We start from the raw sequence: 16,652 nt of genomic DNA, 5'->3' as shown, positions 1-16,652 counted from the left end.
GCGCCAGGCTCATTGAGTAGAACTTACCTGATGCAGACGATGCTGCAAGCTTACCTGATGCAGACCATGCTGCAGAGCTCCAAGCCAAATGAGGCTTGGAAGGGACTATTTTACCTTGGGACTATTTTTTACTCGGGTGGAGCTGGGGAGGAATACTTACCTGGGACTACTTTGGTGGCTATTTAAACCACGCCCAAAGAGCAGCACACGCTTCGCGTTATTCTGCATCCAGCAGCGTAACGCTCACCATGTCTGCAAGCCTGCATCCAGTCTTCTGCCACGCCCGCCTCGAGTCCGCAGCTCCTAGAAAAAGGGAGGAACAGAAGGAGAAGAGGTTACAATAAGAGCAAAACCTTCGATCCTTACCTGAATTCCGGATCCACCGCGCCTTTGAGCTGGAAGAAAGAAGGATTTTACGTGCGCCGCCTCGCCTGCTGCAGCGCTGCGCTGAACTCACCGGCCTTCGCAGCATCCTCACGCACCACTGCATCCTTCTGCACGTTCCCGCTGCACTCTGGCACCTAAGGGGAACACAAGGACAGCAAAGGTGAGCCAAGGGAAGAAACAGAGGCAATAGTAACTACCCCCATAGACTTACCTGATTACCGCCGGGGGTACTATTCCTCTACATGGGTCGGCGCAGTCTCCATTGCATCCTCGTCGTACCCCGGCCCCTAAGGGGAACAAAAGGACAACAAGGTGGATAAAGGGACAAACAAGGGGAACTCTTCTCACCACAATAGACTTACCTAATTTTACCGCCGGAGGCATTATTCCCCGAACTTCATATTTTCTCTCCACACCTGAATAAGGGAGCAAGCAACAGGTTACATTCTGGCCTTATTTTATTGAACTGTGCAGGATAAGCCAAATCCTTACCTGAACTTCGTCAGCTACCACGAGGAGCTCTTCGCTGGGGTCAAGCTGCAAACTGCAAGGAATCGGACAAGAGTGAAAGTCAGACATGTGAACTCTTATGAACTACATACTTTTCGGAGTCGATATTGTTCTGGAACTCACCAATTCCTTCGAGCCAGTGAAGCAACTGGTTATCAACGCGCCCCTGCGCTCAATGCAGGATGGAGAGCTCATCTTTTCAAATCATCAGGTGAGACTATAAGAGGGGACATCAAAGGTGATCTGTGGGGAGAACAGTGGGGGTGGGGGGATTTACGCTGAACTCCACGGGTGGTTAATCCCCTTTCTCCATTTGCTGAAGAATATTCCTACGGGCCAAGCAAACAAAGCTAGGTGGGCCAGTCCAGTCTGTCATCTCGGCCCTACGCGTCACATTGGTGGAGACCGTAGCTGTCCAGTTCAGATCGACGCCTCTGTGGGAGCCAAGTGAGTGTAATACCTGATGGCACATGACTCTGCTACATACGAGGGCGAGGAGGACGACATTGCCAAAGCAAGGGACTGTGCATTGAGGGTGAGGTACTTTTTGTTGACCGGTGTTACACAATTGATCAGGTGGTTGGGCAAAGACGGATAGTGGCAGCGGGGGTACAACTTATGGTAGGGGTGTACAAGACGGTGGTCATGAAAAAATTGGCCATGCATTATTCTGCACAGGCGACAGAACTCGTGGCGCTCATCAAAGCACTGAGAGCGTCTAAAGGGTGCCATTTTACATTATATCAAGACTCAGCATATGTTACAACAACAGTACATGCCGGTCTATCCCGCTGGAAGTGGAGGAGGTTTCGGAGGTTGGAAGGATCCCCAGTGCAGCATTAGGCACTGCTAGTAATACTAATAGAAGCATAATCCCAGGGATCTGTTGTGGCAGACATCAAGTGCACCACCCCCACTAACGGGACAGACAAAATATCAATGGGGAACCTCGTCGCTGATGCAGCAGCAGAAAAGGCAACGTATCGGCTAAATGAAATACCCGCTGAGTATTTTGTGACTGCCCCACACACGAGCAAACATCCAGCACCTTACACCGCATTGCCTATCTCCCACATTATTGAGCTACAGGGAAGGGCACCTCAAGGGTAGAAAGAGTTGTGGTTACGGAGAGGTTGCAAGCAAACCCTGACAGATCTGTTATGGAGGCAAGATAGCTCTGGGAAGACAGTAATGTCTAGGAGCTACTAACAGTAGCTTTCAACAGTTACATTATCCATCTCACAGCTCGAAGCAGAACATAGCAGCAGATATACAGGAGGACTGATTTATACCAAACACCCAGGAAAGCATTCCAGAAATGGTCATACATTGCATCACATTTTAATGTTTCAGTACAGGGATGATATTACCGACATTATGGGTCACCTTGCCCCGCCCTCCTGGGCTGTTCTGTGAATTAGATACAGATTATGCTGATATGGGTGAGCGGTGTAATGGATTTAGATACCTCAATGTGGTGGTTTGTCACTTTTCAAGGTGGGTGGAAGCAGGGCCTTGTGCACACCCAGATGCTAAATGTGCCCGCAAGGTTTTTTGTGTGGGAAGTCTTCCCGTGATGGGGTGTGTGCAAGATTTTAAGGTCAGACAAAGGCAGACATTTCTTCAATGCGCTATTTCAACACATCACAGCACTATTTGGCATCAAACATCAGATGTAGTAGATTTATCACCCACAGGCCAATGGCATTGTGGAGAGAAAAAAAATGAGCTCCTTAAAAGTAAGTTAACCAACAATATTAGGTAAACATTATATCATTGGCTCTCATACTATAAGGCCTATGTTATACGGCCTTCTATAATTGGTTGGCATGCTCGTGCCATGTCTGGAACATTCGGTTCACTTTAGCAGCACATAAGCTCATACCCAGGTGCCAGGAGGTGGACTTGACTTTAGCTCCCCACCCAATTAGCCCAACATCTCTCATCACCCATGCCTTCTGCCATGAAGATTGTCTTTGAACTTGGCCTTGCAAAGTGTTCTTGTCTCTGGGGATATAAGAGAGTACGAGCATTCACCATTGCTGGTCTAGGACCCCAAGCTACACTCTATTTTCATCCTTGGCTCACGTGACAGGAGACCAGGATTTGGTCCATTTTTCAGCATTTAAATTTCTTAAATGAATCAAACTTGCCATGTGTTGCACGTGTGCAATCTTCTTTTCGGATATGAAAGTTTACTCGATTCTTAACTTCATCATCAGTTTCTATAAGACCCATGTATTCTCTTCAGTCAGTATTCCCCGGGCGTCACGCTCATCTCTCGTAATGTCACTGTTGCATCCGCCCTGCGTCCCGGTACGCGATGACGCAGGGCGTCTTAATAAAAGCCCCGCCCCCGAGCACAGGGCGGCAGTTCTGGGGCATACCCTCGCTAGGTGTGCCGCGTATTCTTTGAGCTCCGGCTGGAGCTACGCCACAGGCCGCACGGCCTGCTCTAACCACACCAGTCCGCATGCGCTCCTGGCCGCGGGGCTGGGCGCATAACAATGGCGACGAGGTGGAGCTGATTACAACACGTGCTCGGCGCACGACAGCACGCGGATGGCCTGCAACCATCGCGTGCAAATTTTTGGACACCCGGTGGGGGGGGGACCGCGTACGTGACCCCCCCACCCAAAAACGGTTATTCTCTGTTGGTGCCATCCATTCGCATAAATACATCACAACGCTCCAAATTGCCACAGCCACGACGTGGAGCCACCTGTCCAACATACACCTCCCCAGAGTCTGGAAGCTGCAGCGAACTCCAAGTAAGACCCAGAACATGTTGCACCTGCATCATCTAAGGGGAACAGCTGAGGTGTGCTGGACCTTTGACTACCACAGTGCCGTGGCACAACTCTGAAGGACTCACACCTAGACGGTACGTGTACATGACAACATGGCGGCCGGAACATCCACTCCTGGGCCCAGCACGCCGTCAAGAATCGTCGCAAACTTGTCAATGGCATCACCACAGCCTCGCCCACAAGGAGGTTCATCGGCACTGGTCCAACCTTTTGACCCCTTCACAGATCCATCATCGAGCGGGCCCAGATGGCAGTTATGGATCCAAATGTTCGAAATGGCGATGGAATGCAAGTACGTAACGACGGCCAGAAAGATGTAGGCACACCTGCTGCTCAGTGTGGGCGATGAGGTACTACGCATCTTTAATTCCTTAAACGTTGACGACGGCCAAGACGCATATGTGAGTGCAAAAGAGGCTTTAACGGCACACTTCCTCCCACGACTAAACCCGCACTATGAGACGTTTATTTTTTGCACCACTGTTCAGGCAGTGGATGAAACTCTTGATGCCTACCACACACGATTAAGAAAGTTAGCCATGTCCTGTGAATTTATAAATGTGGAGAAAGAGATCTGGAGGCAAATCATTAATGGCCTCCACTCAGAAAAGCTAAGGCGGCTGGTACTTAGTGAGAAAGGCATCCCCCTGCAAGAGATCCTTGAATTGGGACGACAAAGGGAACTGGCACACACCAGGGCTGCCAACATGGAGGCCACGCTACACAAATTGCAACCCGCTCTCACCACAGCCATGGTGTCCCAGATCACCAACAGACAAGTCACAAGAGACGAGGTCAGTGGGGGCTATGCTCACAACAGGTGGCAACCACGCAGCCCGGGTCCCACAGAATGCGGTTGGTATGGTGGACCGCGACATGGCCGACGAAACTGCCCCGTGCAAGGTACTACTTGCGGAGCATGCGGCAGGAAGGACCACTATGCGAAGGTATGCAGGTCTGCAGGCACGACGACACAGCCATCACAGAACCTTCAGGAAAAGAACGCAACCAAGAAGAAAAAGCAGGCCAGCGCAAGGAGGGTTGCAGCTGCCAATTCCTCAATGGAGGAAGAGGGTGATGATGTCTCAGGCATACAACGTGACCCCGGTACGGAAAACAACAGAAAAGGGAGGAAGGTATACCCGGTGTCTGCGCTGAACCAGGGTCAAGCACCACAGAAAAAAATCTGTCCGAAAGCGGAAGTTCGTGGTCACCATCCAAAACCAGCAAGTTCTGATGACCATCGACACAGGTGCCTCAGTGAACGTTATGCCCACAAGCATATTTCAGACTCTAAACCCACAACCAGATCTGAAGAGCACAGACACGCTGTTGTTTGCATATGGCAGCCGGAAGCCTCTACCAGTCGTGGGCAGGTTCCGCACTACTCTGGGCCATGGTGAAAACACGCTATGGTCGAAGGTCTATGTCGTAAAAGCAGGAATTGAAAGCCTTCTGAGTGGCGACGCTGCGGAAGATTTGGGTGTGGTCAAATTCATCTGCCATGTTGATGAGGTCACAGAGGTGGAAAAAATTCTAAGCCAACACCCCAAGCTGCAAGACGCAATAGTTTGTTTGAAAAGCAAAACCATTAAACTGCATATAGATGAGTCGGTACAACCCAGAGCAGTAAGGCATAGGAGAACACCTTTCCACATGCGGGAACTAGTGGAGAATGAACTTAAAGCACTGGAAGACGCTGGCATCATAGAGGAGGTCACAGGGCCCACACCATGGGTCTCCCCAATGGTGGTAACAAGAAAGCCAAAACAGCCTAGAAAAGTCCGGATTTGCATCGACATGCGCCTCCCGAATACGGCTATTAAAAGGGAATGCCACATCACACCGACGATCGATGAAATTGTGGCCGACCTCACGGGGTCGTGTGTGTTCTCCAAAGTCGATCTGAAGGCGGGGTACCATCAGCTCAAACTTCATAGGGACTCTCGATATATTACGACATTTTCAACGCATCTAGGTCTGCGAAGGTACAAGCGCCTGAGCTTCGGGATATCATCAGCGGCCGAAGTCTTTCAACAAACCATTCAAGAGGTCATTAGAGGCATACCTGGCGTCCTGAACGTGAGTGATGACATTCTAATTCACGCGCCGGACAGGGAAGAACACCTCAAAAGACTCCAGGCATTACTGAGCAGGCTAGAAGATGCTGGTTTAACCATACACAGGGAGAAGTGCGAATTTCTCAGACCTGAAATTACATTTTTTGGGTACAAGTTCGGCGGTACTGGCATCTCTCCTGATCCCCAGAAGGTCGCAGACATACAAGCCGCGAGCCCGCCAACGACTCCCACTGAGGTACGCAGTTTTCTTGGCATGGCCACCTACTGCGGCAGGTTCATCTGAAACTTGGCTACTCTTTCGGAGCCCCTACGTGACCTGACCAAAGCTAACACAAAATGGGAGTGGGGACAGGAGTGCCAGGAGGCCTTCGAGAACATCAAGGAGTCCCTGTCCGTCGACACAAAGATGGCGTAATACAACAACAAACTCCCTACAGAACTGTTTGTCGATGCGAGCCCAGTAGGACTCGGAGCCATCTTAATGCAAGTAACTAAAGAAGGGGAGAAAAGACCCATCGCATATGCCTCAAGAGCGCTCACAGCGACAGAGCAGAGGTACTCTACTATTGAAAAAGAGGCCATCGCCGTGCTCTGGGGGTGTCAGCATTTTCACCTATACTTGTATGGACGCCGATTCACGGCGATCAATGATCATAAACCCTAACTACCCATCTTCATGGGTACATCGTCACATCCGCCAGCAAGGATCACCAAATGGCTGCTCCACCTGCAGCAGTACAATTTCGAACTGGTCTATAAAACCGGCAGTGGAAATCCGGCAGACTTTCTCTCAAGGCATCCTAGAGCAGCAACCCCACAGGAAGTCCAAGTGGCCGAAGAGACCGAGGAGCATATATGCCAGGTGATACACGCCATGAGGCCAAAAGCCATCAGCATCGAGGACATTGAGTCGGAGACACACCGGGATCCTTGTTGTGACCTGGTGAAGGACGCTATCATTTCAGGTGATTGGAAGACGTTCATGAAGCATATGCACAACAGAACGACGGAGGCGAAGACGTTTCTGTCTGGCATGTTCACCGTCTGACAGGATAGGTCGATCACTGAGAGTGTACTGCTGCTAAGGGGAAATCGCATCCTTATCCCATTGGGCATACAAGACAGGATAGTGGCATTGGCCCACGAGGGACACCAAGGGATGGCACGGACAAAACCCCGGATCAGGCACAGGGTATGGTTCCCACAAATCGATGACCGGGTCGAGACACTCATAAGCACGTGCCTGCCCTGCCAGATAACTGGGGCCCCACCGGAACCAGAACCAATCCTGTCAGCAGAACGTGGCCGCGCCCGATGGGAGGCCATTAGCATTGACTTCTGTAAGCTACGGGAAGGCCTCCACCTCTTGGTGGCAATTGATGACCACTCCCGCTACCCAGAAGTCGAAATAGTTGAATCCACATCAGCAGAGGTCGTCATCCCTTCCATAGAAAAAATGTTTGCAACCCATGGTTTGCCAACCTCCATTAAAAGTGACAATGGACCCCCTTTCACGGGGGAGGAATTTAAACAGTACCTGCAAGAACTCAATATAAAATACCATCACATCATGCCGAGGTGGCCCCAGGCAAACGGGGATGTTGAACGTTTCATGAGGACCATTAACAAAGTGTTAAGAGTGGCCAAGGCGAATGCCAGCCCGTGGAAGATTGACCTTTACCGTTTTTTTAAGGAACTACCGTGTAACCCCTCACAGCACGACAGGCATACCGCCGGCAGACCTCATGTTTGGAACAGTCATCAAATCCTCCATTCCGCATCATCCTAGCAGGACCCCGGATGAGGTCAACGAAGAGCACACCGAAAGAAGGAGAAGGTGCGCCAACGCCCACATGAGTGCCAAGAGGAGGGCGAGGCCGTCCAATCATCAAGTGGGTGACCAAGTGGTCATGCTGCGAAATCCAACGAAGTCTAAACTGGACACCAGATATGAAGAAATCCCATAGACCGTGAGTAGCAGGCAAGGCACTATGGTGACGGTGACAAGAGGACGCCGCCAGGTGACGAGAAATGCGTCATGGTTTAAGGCAGTGCCACGGAATCTGTGGACCGATGGTTAGTGCCACCAGGAAGACGAAGGAGGTCAGCCCAGCGAAGAAGAGCCCGTGTCCATCCAGGATGAGGCAGGGGTGGAGGATCGATCCTGGGAACTGGAGAGCGAGCTGAATCTGGGGGACCATGGATAGCGAAGGTGAGCCACCCAGTGGGACAGTGGGGGTTAGCCCCCGAGAAGGGCGGTACGGTCTGAGAACTGCTACAAAACCGCCCGCCAGACTAAATGACTATGTGTGGCAATGTGGCCCATAGTGTATGGCCGGTAGAGCCTGGGTGGTCTCCTGAATATTGGTTAGGTTGTTGTGATCTTTACGCTACCGTTTAGTGTTATTGTTGTTTTGTTAAAATAAAGGAGGAATGTTGCATCCGCCCTGCATCCCGCTACGAGGTGACGCAGGGCGTCTTAATAAAAGCCCCGCCCCCGAGCACTGGGAGGCAGTTCCGGGGCATACCCTTGCTAGGTGTGCTGCGTATTCTTTGAGCTCCGGCTGGAGCTACGCCACAGGCCGTGCGGCCTACTCTAACCACGCCATCCCGCGCGCGCTCCTGGCCGCGGGGCTGGGCGCATAACAGTCACCAGCTCCCCTTTCACTCGTTCTCATATTCCTTCAGGGTGTTCCTCCCTCAGATTATCGTCTCTTCGGGAATACAATTGAAAGGGTTGTTAGGCAGAATCATATGCAGTACCCTTTGGGAACACCACACACAATTAAGACTACAAGTGTAAGTATAGATTCACCTTTGGTACAAGCCCGTACTACACAGTAAAGTGGTAGCGATGGCTGAGCAGCCAGACTTATCTCAAGAGTAAAGTGAGCAGTATCAAAAGTTACACAAAGGACAGCAATGACTAGGGCTTAAGCAAACACTGATTCAAGGTTTCCGAGTAAAGGAATATACATTTATTTACATCATCAGTTATAAAACAGTTCACTAATATAAAGCAGCAGAAAATCACAATCTTAATACACTACACACCACCCAATCAATTCTGGACAAGTTAAGCTCAAAATGAAGTGGGAGCAAAATGGCCCTCCAGCAATTTAAAAAGGGAGGGAAAGACAAGCTTATTCAAAATCAAGCAGCCCCAACAAGTAATAGGCAGGGCAATCTAGAAAAGGCTTACTACAACTAGGATTCAAATCAATAGGCCTGGGCCAATGTTAATGGTTCAGATTCTTTGAAGAGGATCACACAGTTCAGAGTAGTTTGCGGTTAAGTCTTTGCCAAGAGTTCAAAACGAAGTTGGTCAGAGGAAAAGTTATTTAAAAGAGTAGAGAAGGACAAGCCCTCGGATTAGCTAAAGATTTAAAACACTTTCACCACGGTCGGACGGAACGAACGACCAGATTTGAACAGTACCTTAGTAGGTGAAGAATGCTGTAGCTGAGGCAGGTCCAGCAGGCTCACGGTTCCTGAAGCGACTGTCGGACTGACAAGAAGGAGGAAGACTAGAGGGTCCTGCACTGCCCAGGGAAGAAACCAGCAGCAGAGCAAAGCGACGAATAAAAGGTACGTTCCTTAAAACCCAAACAGGGTCAGGTCCTGCTGGCTATCCGGTTAACTACAGCGATGCACAGCAAATTCAACCAGGAGAGGGAGGCCTTGCTTGGTGTTTGGCAAACTGGTTGGTCCCACCAGCTCAAGGGGAGAAGATTCCTTGCAGATCTTCCCTGTCGTCGAAGTTTCAGGCGTTCGGACCCGCAGCAGGGCTTCACCGGGAGGTTCAGTAGTTGCAGTAGTCCTCTTCCTTCAGCTTCTCTTCGGTTCTCTCGATCCAGTGGCGACTCTGCCTTCCAAGTCCCAGAGACCTGCTTTTAAGCAGTTGTCCCCCATTCACACAGCCTGACTGTCAATCACACAGCAGGGTGGCTGTCCTGGCAGGACAGCCACCTAGCCAATCAAACTAGAGTGCTACTTGGGTAAAACCCCTCCCTCACATCCTGTCCACCCAGACACTGAGGCACCTAAGGAAGGCTTCTGTGCAGAAGCCCGCCAAAGGACAGCGAAAAAAGGAACTAAACCTGGTTTGGCACACAGAGTAAAACACAAGAAAGACCTTTACAAAAAGAAATGGCGAATAAACCCAACCAGAACCCAATAAAATGAAAAGGGGTCCAGCAGATTAAAGTTTGATGCTACCACCATAGCCTCTAACAGTACCAAGGCTATTTTCATAGTCCGCAGTAGGAAAAAAAATGGTAGATACCACTGCCAATAGCCAAATCTTACAGAAAGGGGAACGAATCAATGTTCCACGAGAAACAGACGAAAAGGGATAATTATTAACCCTTTCCTGTACTCTATGGAAGATAGTTTGTACTGGGTCTGTAAATTAAAAAAGACTAGTAAAGTCAATGGCAACTTTACATGTTCTGGGAGACAGTAGTCAGTCCCAGAAAATGGAATTTAAAGTGGGAAGTCTAAAATACAACCCTGTGTCACTGCACTAAAGGTGCTGTGTGACAAACAGTAAAAAGATGATGCCTATGGAGTAGGTGAGACTCCACAGTCTATGAACACAAAAATGTAAAACACACAGCAAAACACATGTAAGAATGGGAAAAAAGGCTCACACTCTTACCAGGTGAAATAAATAAATCTTAGAAATCCAGCAGAGCTGCTGAGGGACTCAGTAAGGTAAGGGAAATGAGCCATTCTGGAGAATTCTTCCCAACAAGGGTTTTCTCAATGGGTATCTTCTTTAGAATATTCGCCTTGGTATAGTCATAACTGCTGGTGTCAAGCATGGCAAATTCTCAAGCTTCCAACATACAGGTAGGGGGGGTGGGATTTCCTTCAGAGGCATTCAACTACTCCTCCACAACACTGGTACATCAGTTATCTTGAAATGAGGGGGAACAGTACCTGTACCCCGTACAGTACCTGTAGCCCAGGACTATCTCACCAGCCTGTCCAGGGGAGATACAGGTGTGGTGGCACGCTCAAGTGGTAGGCCAGAGCATAGCTGCTAGCGCCGTATTTTTCTTTTTTCTGGGAGCGCTTTACTTTCCTTTTCTCTATCTCTCTTTATTTCTCATTCTTATCTCTTTCCTTCCCTTTCTCTCTCTCTCTTTCTCTCTTCTCTCTTTCCTTCCTTCCCTTCCCTCTCTCCCTCTCTTTATCTCTCGTTCTCTTTTCTCTTTCCTTTCCGTCTCTCCTTCTCTCTTTTCTCTCTCTCTTTCACTCTTTTCTCTTTCGTTCCCTTTTTCTCTCCTGCCCTCTCTCATTCCTTCTTCCTTTGTGTACAAAGTATGTCTTGTACATTTCTCCCTTTTCGTTGTCTTGTGTATCTGTACTTCTATTTCAGGAAAGAAGAAGATGGATGTAACTAATGTAAATAATTTGTTAAGAAGGGACCCGAGGCGCAGATGCAAGAATGAGCAAATGTGGACCTATATCAATTATTGTGGATCAGTTATTGCTGGAGGATTGTGTGTGATATTGCTAGTACTATTGGGGTGTATTGGGGGAGGGTATTATAGGGGAGATCCTATGAAGGGGGTAAATGGGGGGAAATAGGATTGGATATGGAACAATACATATAAATGTTAATAATATGAGTAGATTTACATATATTAGCGCTAATGTGAACACTAATAATAAAAATGGAAATTAATTTACTGACTTGAATGAGCACAATAAGTCAGTGGGGGAAACATTGAATAGGTTATCTTCAGCAAGTAGGGGATTGTCTACCACTGCAAAACGATATAATGATATTTCCGATAGCACTATTAAAGTGGCCATGCCTGGGAGTGTGTATAGAAGAATGAAGAGAGAGGTATGACAAAAGTATGACACATATCAAAGGTTGGGTTTTGATGTGATTGAGGATATTCATCAAATCCAAGTTCACCAACTCATGGTATTCGGATATGAGTGGTGTAGGGAGAAACGCTGTGAATGGGAGCTGTTATGAGTGTTCACTCATTCCACATGCGTCAGGGGCTTCCAAGGTATTAGAACCACAAGCAGTTCCAATTATAGAGGCGCAATACCTAGTTTATCTTGTGCTATGCAGAATAAAATGAACATTCCAGGCACATAGTGTGCAACTGCAAATGGTAGGTCCAGATTTTGTAAAGTGCAACGATGATCCAAAAAACATCAAGTGTGAAGAGCTATCCTATCTGATGGTGAAAGGGCGGAAACATGTCAATAACAACTGGCAGGACATAACACTACCTTTTTTGGCAGAGGCAATGGTAACGTATAGCATGGAAAGGATAGCACGAGTGGACACTTTCTGTGCGCAAATCTGGACAGAGCATATAACAATAGTGACGAGGATTGATGGCAATGGAAAAGCCTGTGCGAGTGCATGAGGAAGTACAGTATAGGGCCTCATTATAGGTTTGCTGGTCAGGGAACTATGGTACCAGTAAGCATGCCGGTACTGTAGTTCCCAGAGTGGCAAACTACGTGTTCTGCTTGCAGGTGCCACTGCGGCCACCAGGTCTGACCTGGCAGCCTTACCGGCCCCCATGAGCAGAGCATGTCGGATGCACAGGCACCGTTGATAACGGTGCCGGTGCCTCCGGCTTCCCCATTCCCATTGAGCTATGCTCAATGGGAATGGGGAAGAATTTTTTTAGGTGCCCAGGAATGGGCAAATACCAGGTCCAGCAAGGCTGTAATGACCCTGTAATTGCCCATTTCTGGGTGCCGAAAAAAAATACCGGTGGCAGCCGTGCCTGTATTACAGGCACGGCTACTACCAGCCTCGTGATGAGGCCCATAGACTCTGTTTCTGCAACAAAGGTACAGTCTTTGTCTGCACAAATGAACATTGCAATAAAACTCTCTTGATCACAGATATGAAGAAAGGAACGTCAGCCTTGATGGATTACTATTGGGTCTGCGGCCGACAAGCTTATTTGCATCTCCCACCATCATGGAGGGGATGTTTTTTGCTGGCCACATTGCACTGAGTGCTATTAGTAATCCCAGATGAACACCAGCATGGGGAGCACTGCCTGCAGAGGGGCCAACGAGTTTCCCCAAAGTCAAAAATGAAGATAAGAGCTTAGTACCCACAGAAGAGCCCCACATCCAGATAGGAAAAGGGCAGTTCCAACAACCGCAGAGGATGATAAGATTGAATTACATATCCAAAGACTCTTCCACATTGCTTGCTGAAACACCAGAAGAATACAGGCTTTTCAGCTCAGCAGAATCCTTTTGTGCAGCTTTACTCTTGCCAGAAGTGCAGGCCGCAGCAAATGCAAAATGGTTGCAAATAGTAAGGTGGGAACTGGTCCAGCTTGTGAACGACACAGAGAAAGAGTTCAACGTGATCCAGGTTGAGTTGCGGCATTGAGAATTTTGACAATGCAAAATCATTACGTGCTGGACATGTTAACAGCAATGGAAGGTGGGGTTTGCAAAATTTTGGTGATTCCTGCTGTATATTCATGCCACCAGAGGATGCAGAAGAACTCACTATTATCCCACATCATTGCAGCTGTCCGTGGCATGGTGTTCACATGCAGGAGGAGGGAGGAATACAAGACAGTGATTGACTAACTATGACATTCAACTGGGCCCCGTCGTGTCTAGGAGCAATAGTGAAGATATAAATCCCTATCATTGTGTTCATCCTGGTCCTTTTCTGCACTTGTCAGTTGGTCCTTTGATGCTGTGCCACTGTTGCACCTGATAGTGCACGAAAGATTGTATCAATTGGTGTGCCAAAAGCAACTCGCAAAACAAATAAAATTGAAGTACAAACTGATATTCTACAGGGGGGCCCAGAGTATGAAATGTTCCCCATCTCAGGAGGAGATGATGAAATTGATTCTCTATACCACATTATTATTTCCCCGCTCCCTGACCTCTGACCCAGAAAGTTACACAGAAGTTAGGGTGGACCTGGCAGTGGAGGGGGGTGCTTTTATATGACTTGCTCACCTGAAGAGTACACGGATAGGGGGGAGAGTTTGTAATCAGTTTGTATGACCTGGGTGCCAATAAAGTGGACTCCGTCATATGTGGATGCAGAAATGGGGGACCGAGAGCGCAGAAACATTCCAGAATGTGTTACTATAGAAGTAACAAAAGGGGGAAATATTGGGAAGAGGACAGCCCTGTCCCACCCCCGTAGGCACTTTAAAGTGAGGCGAGATGCATTTGAGGCACTATGATGGGCCAGGGGGAGGGGGGACAGTGAGAAGGATGCTGTCCCGTTTAACAGGATCCAATTTTTGATATAACCAAATATAGTCTCACTACATGGTGTGGCCCAAGGCACGAGCGGCATCGCTATTTTGCATAGATATTAGTAATTATAGATAGAAGGGAAGGCCTGCGTGGTAAATGCGGCATTGCATGCACTAGGCCCAAATTCGTGAGACCACAGAAATCCCAGCCAACCCTGAGCTCCCATGAGGACAGCTCACACTCCCAAATGCCACAACACCTATTCATTGTTCCAAAAGTGTTGCAAAGATGTGTTTTTTACCCACGAGAAATGTGCCCTACAAGGCCGCGATCAGAGACCCGCGCCTGGTGTGCATGTTATCCTACACTGGCCAAAGCATGACCCGACCCATTCCCAGATGACCATGAGTTATATCCCATATAACTGACTACACCTTACGATCCCCGAATTCCATGGCACCAGTTGCCTTTTGACCACCAACCCCAAAGTAACAAGTCCTGAAATGTTCAAAGAGAACAGACAGGGCATATTGTTGAAGCAAAAATCGTGTGATTTGTATTGCGAGGTGCTCGGAGGGATACATTATAATTCAAAATGAGGGTGGAGACCTTGTAGCCGGATGGCATGGAGGGGAGTCAGTGAAATGTGTGTGTGAAGGTTAGAGTGCCCCAGAACCTCCATTGTGTCTGTCTTAAGGCATGCCAAGTGCACAGTATGAGTGATAAAACAGCTGTATAGTAGGAGTATAATTAATTTGTTTTCTTACTGTTGACATGAGAAGAAGATGAGCCCCACAGCACCCACGTGATGGAAGATGGATGGACTGGGCTAGGGCCAATAGACTGGCATTCCTTATGGATAAAGGTGACACATGTATAGGGTCCATTCAATCAGGCACGCAGGTTTTTACTGTATGTTGTTGGGACATCATGACGCTGTGTACCTTTAAAAGTTTCTGCTTGTACCTCTCTTTGGCAGAACGTTCTTAGCAGCAGAGTTCTTTGCTGCTGCTCTCATCTGTGTGTCAGATTAAAACTTGCTATCCTTGCGAGATCAACTTGGGCCCTTCTTCCCTAGTGGGTTGTATTCTCTCTGGTGTGAGTGTTTAGGGGCGTGTCTTCAATTGCCACAAGGAAAGAGATGTTAGTGAAGAGGTTAATAGAAAGGAACATGTACACACCTCGATGTATGAGATGTCAATGTGGGGGAAGTTGGAACAAGTGGTACCCGAAGTAAAAGACGTATAAACAGTGAAGGAGTATAATTGTGTTATACGTAGGGCGAATGTGAACATTATAGAAAGACCTGGTGAACAAAGCACATCAGGCAGTGAACTCCCTTTGGAGAAAGATACCTGGCAGGAGAGTACACCAGGGGATCTGCAAATTCAAGAAAGGGGGGATTCCTGGCAGGGAGTATACCAGGTAATCCATAAAACCTAGAAAAAGAACAAGCACAATGAAATATACCTGGCAATCGAGTGTACCAGCGGAACTAAAGAGTCAAAGGACACATTCCTGGCAGAGGAGTATACCAGGAAAGCGTCTTTGGAAAAGTAGTGTGAAAGAGACATTTGCCACACTGTCAATTTTGATATAGTTGTGAAAAATAGACACTTTTGCCATTCTTTAAAGTTGAAAAGACTTATTTTGCTCAGTGTTGTAAGAAAATACATGTCTGCTATTTCCGAGGAGTCATTGTATGGAAAAGGACACTGTTTGCCATCCTTAAGAAATTGCGTTATTGTCCAGCTACTCTTAAAAACTCCGACTTTAGAGAACTCTTTGGTTATCCTACCTGACATAATCCAGGAAAAGGGAACCCCTCCTGGATTCAAGGATTATTTGTTGAATTTTCACACTTGTTTTTTCTATACACTTTTCATTAAGTAAAATTCAGAACATTTACTTTGCACCTTTTAATTGTTTAAGTGTGAGGGTCAAATCTAGTTTGGACACAAGGACTGTTTATATCATTTTGCTGACAAGACTCAGACTGATCTTTAGCTTTAGTTTCCTAGATAGGGAAACTCTCTTTAGGATAGGGATAGAAAGACCTTTATAATGTTTAAAATGTTTGAGGTTTAAAACAGTACAACTTTGTGTCTGCCTCTCATTTCTGACTCCTCACAATAGCCTGCAAAAAGAAATGAAGATGATCTCTGGTGAGTTTTAGAGGACTAGGATCAAGCCGGGAACTACTCTTAATCTGCAGTCGGTCATTTGCCACTTGCTCACAGGAGAAGGTGGGAAAGATATAAAGAAAAGGTGGATTGCTCACAATAACGACAACAAAGCAGATAAAGGATTTGGTGCCTACTGGGGAGGAAAGTCAGCGAGTGTAAGGAAAACAATTGATCACAACCGGATCACAATTTGAATTATATAAATGAAGCAACTAGCAGAGTTGTCATTTAATGTTTGTAAGGGAATGATAACAAAAGACAAGACAGGCAAAACAGCTTCTTCCAAATAGAAAAGACCAGCTGCATATTACAATAGCAGCTGTGTTTGATAGCATAGTCGAGATTTTTTATTAAAAAGAGAGCAAACTTGTACATTTATAAATGGTTTTTTATAAGCTATTTTGCCATCCTCGACATAGGAGGAACAGAGTTTGCTCTCC

The sequence above is a fragment of the Ambystoma mexicanum genome, chromosome 8, assembly GCF_040938575.1.
Source record: "Ambystoma mexicanum isolate Mex_15411 chromosome 8, UKY_AmexF1_1, whole genome shotgun sequence".
Taxonomy (NCBI): Eukaryota; Metazoa; Chordata; class Amphibia; order Caudata; family Ambystomatidae; genus Ambystoma; species Ambystoma mexicanum.
The sequence above is the reverse complement of the archived record's forward strand: the minus strand, read 5'-3'. Positions refer to the sequence as shown.